We start from the raw sequence: 6036 nt of genomic DNA on the forward strand, positions 1-6036 counted from the left end.
CACCTGACAAAACTCTACGATCTGGTGAGCAAGATGTATGAAACAGGCGAAATACCCTCAGACTTCAAGAAGAATATAATAATTCCAATCCCAAAGAAATCAGGTGTTGACAGATGTGAGAATTACCGAACAATCAGATTAATAAGCCACAGCTGCAAAATACTAACACGAATTCTTTACAGACGAATGGAAAAACTATTAGAAGCCGACCTCGGGGAAGATCAGTTTGGATTCCGTAGAAATACTGGAACACGTGAGGCAATACTGACCTTACGACTTATCTTAGAAGAAAGATTAAGGAAAGGCAAACCTACGTTTCTAGCATTTGTAGACTTAGAGAAAGCTTTTGATAATGTTGACTGGAATACTCTCTTTCAAATTCTAAAGGTGGCAGGGGTAAAACACAGGGAGCGAAAGGCTATTTACAATTTGTACAGAAACCAGATGGCAGTTATAAGAGTCGAGGGGTATGAAAGGGAAGCAGTGGTTGGGAAGGGAGTGAGACAGGGTTGTAGCCTCTCCCCGATGTTATTCAATCTGTATATTGAGCAAGCAGTAAAGGAAACAAAAGAAAAATTCGGAGTAGGTATTAAAGTCCATGGAGAAGAATTAAAAACTTTGAGGTTCGCCGATGACATTGTAATTCTGTCAGAGACAGCAAAGGACTTGGAAGAGCAGTTGAACGGAATGGATAGTGTCTTGGAAGGAGGATATAACATGAACATCAACAAAAGCAAAACGAGGATAATGGAATGTAGTCGAATTAAGTCTGGTGATGCTGAGGGAATTAGATTAGGAAATGAGACACTTAAAGTAGTAAAGGAGTTTTGTTATTTGGGGAGCAAAATAACTGATGATGGTCGAAGTAGAGAGTATATAAAATGTAGACTGGCAATGGCAAGGAAAGCGTTTCTGAAGAAGAGAAACTTGTTAACATCGAGTATAGATTTAAGTGTCAGGAATTCGTTTCTGAAAGTATTTGTATGGAGTGTAGCAATGTATGGAAGTGAAACATGGACGACAAATAGTTTAGACAAGAAGAGAATGTGGTGCTACAGAAGAATGCTGAAGATTAGATGGGTAGATCACATAACTAATGAGGAGGTAATGAATAGAATTGGGGAGAAGGGGAGTTTGTGGCACAACTTGACAAGAAGAAGGGACCGGTTGGTAGGACATGTTCTGAGGCATCAAGGGATTGCAAATTTAGCATTGAAGGGCAGGGTGGAGGGTAAAAATCGTAGAGGGAGAGCAAGAGATGAATAAACTAAGTAGATTCAGAAGGATGTAGGTTGCAGTAAGTACTGGGAGATGAAGACGCTTGCACAGGATAGAGTAGCATGGAGAGCTGCATCAAACCAGTCTCTGGACTGAAGACAACAACAACAACAACAACAACAACTGCTTGAACTTGTAAAGAGACTGCCCCGACCAAAAACACCGAAGAAAATCCTTTACAAAATGTTTTTCTTAAATCTTATGGAAGTGTTTTTGTTGTCAAGATTAATTTTATTATTCTTTGTATCATTTATAGCACTTTGTTTGTTTGAAATGATCTTATAAATTTAAAATAAACGTTTTAACAATTATGCTCTTCTTTTTTATAATTTATTTTCAGTGTAAATGAATTGCCTTTGTCTCAAAAAGTAGAGTCAGTTGAACAAAAATATTATTATTTTCGTATTCAGCAGATGATAATTACCTGAAACTGGTTAATAAATCCCATGCTGCATAATGAGTGTTATCTGAGTTATTTTCAACACTGTATGCAACTTTTCAAAAAATATCACAGTGTAACACGCCCGGCGGTACAAATGGCGGGGGTCCCTTAATTGGTATAAGTGCACGCTGCTTCTTACCCGTGCGCCCTGCCCACACCACGTACCTGATAAACCCATGTCGGTCGTATTGTTCTGCTCCACACTGCAGACCGACCTGCCTGAAATTATGTATCTAAATATGCAAGCAGGTTAGGGGAGCCACTCAACGTCAAACACAACAATGTCCTACGTCTGGTATGAACATCTACATTCGGAGACGATATGAAAATCACAGGTTGCACTGTTTACACTCTAAGTCAGAAGTGTTTATGCAAAATTCTAGATAATTATCTGTCCGCAATATCACTTGGACGAGCGTACGTGTAACCGATCACGGCGCGGATAATTGTTGATGATGCGGAAGCCGAATGATCGAACGAAAGTTCTTACGCTCGCCACGCACATTTCTTTTGGTACCAGTCCTCCTTGACACTAGTAATGATACAACACTGCTCATAAAGTTAAATTACAGTTCACAGTTCACGACTGTACGAGCGTGCGCGTAACCGTCGCGGCGCGGCTGATTGTTGATGATGCGGAAATGCGATGACCGAACACACGTCCTCACGCTCGCTACAAGACACTGGCACTTGATTGCACTCTTTTATGGTAACTAATTTTTACTGATTCACACTAGTTCATTTTGAGAGACCGAACACGGCGCTGATGATTGATGCTGTGCGACACGCAAAGAAAGAATACACAAATACGTTATCGGCGGCACTGCTCATTTTTAACTACTTCATTACGCACTTTCCTCTGAATCACTTCCATATTTCATTACCTTACTGTAATAGCACTTGTAGTAACACTTGAACTTCCATAATAACAATGCGCCTCACATTCTGAGCTATCCACAACACAACATAACAGTTCCGTGTGCCGTGCTCGACTCTGCAAACGCGCTGCCTGCAAAGATACTCCGTAACTAAGCCAGCGATGTGACAAAACGCTTACAACAGTATAAAAGACAGATACTCTGGCCTCTCCTCCCAGCTCATCGTCAGAATAAACAAGATTATTATCATTTGTGGAGTGTCGGCGCTGGCCGTATATTTATGTGAGAGCAGAACACACTGCAAATGATTCCCACTGATGCGTCGGCCATTATCTGCTATTAAGAGAGAAGAGTGACCGTACAACTTAGGTGTATTTGAGAAAGCGACTCAATCCAGACATTCTGGATATTTGCAAATACATCACAATGACCCAACTGGAGGACTATGGCTTCCAAGATGGCAATGATTGTGTTACAATAGCTTATTACACGTTCGAATGACTGAAATCAAGAAATATTTGTAAAGAGTTTTTGAACGGTTATAGGATGAGTGCTGTAACTATTACTCGTTTGCTACACAGCTTATACCTTTGCTATGTGATATTTCAAACAGATTTATTTCGCTGCTGTGAGCGTTTAAAAATTATGTGCTTCTGTTTATGAATAAAAACTGCTACAAACGTGATGATGTGGATGTATGATGGCAGTTTGAAGGGCCTGCTCCTATTATACTTCACTGTACTGGCTGTAAAAAGGAAAACAATAAATAATTTTTTCTACTCAGTGTAGTTTTTTTAAAAAGATAATAACATCTGTACAGACGTGGCGACTTATCAAGTACATAGTAATGTTAAGGTGCTACCGACTACGCCACAGCTATTCACGAACTCTTATTTCATACTTCAATGAGGCAGCTGTGTGTTATTCCGCCCACCCGCTACTAAGATGCGTGCACCATCGGCGGCAACTTACAGGGCGACAAAAAGCTGCGAAGCTTTGTCTTTTAATGCTCGCTGCGGTGACAGAAGTCAAGGGATGTCTCCTGGTATCAGGCCGGACTTCCTTTTGTCCGGCGTAGTATAGCAGCCGGATGTGGCATGGAGTCGACAAGACGTTGGACGTCCGCTGCAGAAATATTGAGCCATCCATAATTGCGAAAGTGTTTCCAGCGCAGGTTTTTGTGCATGAACTGACCTCTCGATTATGCCCCATAAATGTTCGATGGGACTCATGTCGGGCGATATCGGTGGTGAAATCATTCTCTCGATTGTTCAGAATGTTCTTCAAACCAATTGCGAACAATTGTAGCCCGGTCACATCGGGCATTGCCATCCATAAAAAGTCCGTCGTTGTTTGGGAACGTGAAGTCGATGAAGGGCTGCAAATAGTCTCCAAATAGCCGAACACAGCCATTTCTACTCAATGATCGGTTCAGTTGGAACAGAAGACCCAGTCAGTTCTATGTAACCGCAGCCCACTCAATTGCGGAATCACCACCAACTTACACAGTGCCTTGTTGACAACCTGGGACCATGGCTTTGTGAGGTCGGCGCCACATCCGAACCCAACCGTCACCTTTTACCAGCTGAAATCGGAAGTCGTCGAAGCATGCCACGGTTTTCCAATAGTCTGTGGTCCAACCGATATGGTCACGAGCCCAGGATAGGCGTTGTCAGGAAAACATCTGGCGTCGGTCGTCTGCTGCCACAGCCCATTAACACCAAATTTCGCCGCACTGTCCAAACGGATAAGTTCATCAAGTCCCACATTGATTTCTGAGGTTATTTCACACAGTTTAGCTTTTCTCTTGGAATTGACAACTCCACGCAAACGCCGCTGCTCTCGGTCGTTAAGTGGAGATTGTCGGCCATTGGATTGTCTGTGGTGAGAGGTAGTGCCAGAAATCTGGTATTCTCGCCACACTCCTCTGGATCTAGAAATATTGATTCCTTAACGTTTTCCGAAATGGAATGTCCCATGAGTCTAGCTCCAACTACAGTATTGGTCACCAAAATTGCTACACCAACAAGAAATGAAGATGATAAACGGGTATTCATTGGACAAATATATTATACTAGAACTGATATGTGATTACATATTCACGCAATTTGGGTGCATAGATCCTGAGAAATCAGACCCCAGAACAACCACCTCTGGCCGTAATAACGGCCTTGATACGCCTGGGCATTGAGCTTAGATGGCGTGTACAGATACAGCTACTCAGGGAGGTTCAACACGATACCACAGTTCATCAATAGTAGTGACTAGCGTATTGTGACGAGCTAGTTGCTCGGCCACCATTGGCCAGACGTTTTCAATTCGTGAGAGATCTGGATAATGTGCTGGCCAGGGCAGCAGTCGAACATTTCCTGTATCCGGAAAGGCCAGACATGACCTGCAACATGCGGTCGTGCATTATCCTGCTGAAATGTAGGGTTTCGCAGGGATCGAATGAAGGGTAGAGCCACGGGTCGTAACACATCTGAAATGTAACGTCCACTGTTCAAAGTGCCATCAATGCGAACAAGAGGTGACCGAGACGTATAACCAGTGGCACCCCATAGCATCACGCCGGGTGATACGCCAGTACGGCGATGACGAATACACGCTTCCAATGTGCGTTCACCGCGATGTCGCCAAACACGGATGCGACCATCATGATGCTGTAAACAGAACCTGGATTCATCGGAAAAAATGGCGTTTCGCCATTCGTGCACCCAGGTTCGTCGTTGAGTACACCATCGCAGGCGCTCCTGTCTGTGATGCAGCGTCGAGGGTAACTGCAGCCACGGTCTCCAAGCTGATAGTCCATGCTGCTGCAAACGTCGTCGAACTGTTCGTCCAGATGGTTGTTGTCTTGCAAACGTCCCCATCTGTTGACTCAGGGATCGAGACGTGGCTGCACGATCCGTTACAGCCATGTCGATAAGATGCCTGTCATCTCGACTGCTAGTGATATGAGGCTGTTAGGATCCAGCATGGCGTTCCGTATTACCTTCCTGAACCCACCGATTCCATATTCTGCTAACAGTCATTGGATCTCGACAACGCGAGCAGCAATGTCGCGATACGACAAACCGCAATAGCGATAGGCTACAATCCGACCTTTATCAAAGTCGGAAACGTGATGGTACGCATTTCTCCTCCTTGGACGAGGCATCACAACTAAGTTTCACCAGGCAACGCCGGTCAACTGCTGTTTGTGTATGAGAAATCGGTTGGAAGCTTTCCTCATGTCAGCACACAACCTTGTGTGAATGCTCTGAAAAGCTAATCATTTGCATATCACAGCATGTTCTTCCTGTCGGTTAAATTCCGCGTCTGTAGCACTTCATCTTCGTGGTGTAGCAATTTCAATGGCCAGTAGTGTACCTCTGCAACTAACTGTCGTTTAAAGTTTGTTAATTTCCGTCGTGTGGCCATAATCACGTGGGGAAC

Source organism: Schistocerca cancellata, chromosome 6 (assembly GCF_023864275.1).
Source record: "Schistocerca cancellata isolate TAMUIC-IGC-003103 chromosome 6, iqSchCanc2.1, whole genome shotgun sequence".
Classification (NCBI taxonomy): Eukaryota; Metazoa; Arthropoda; class Insecta; order Orthoptera; family Acrididae; genus Schistocerca; species Schistocerca cancellata.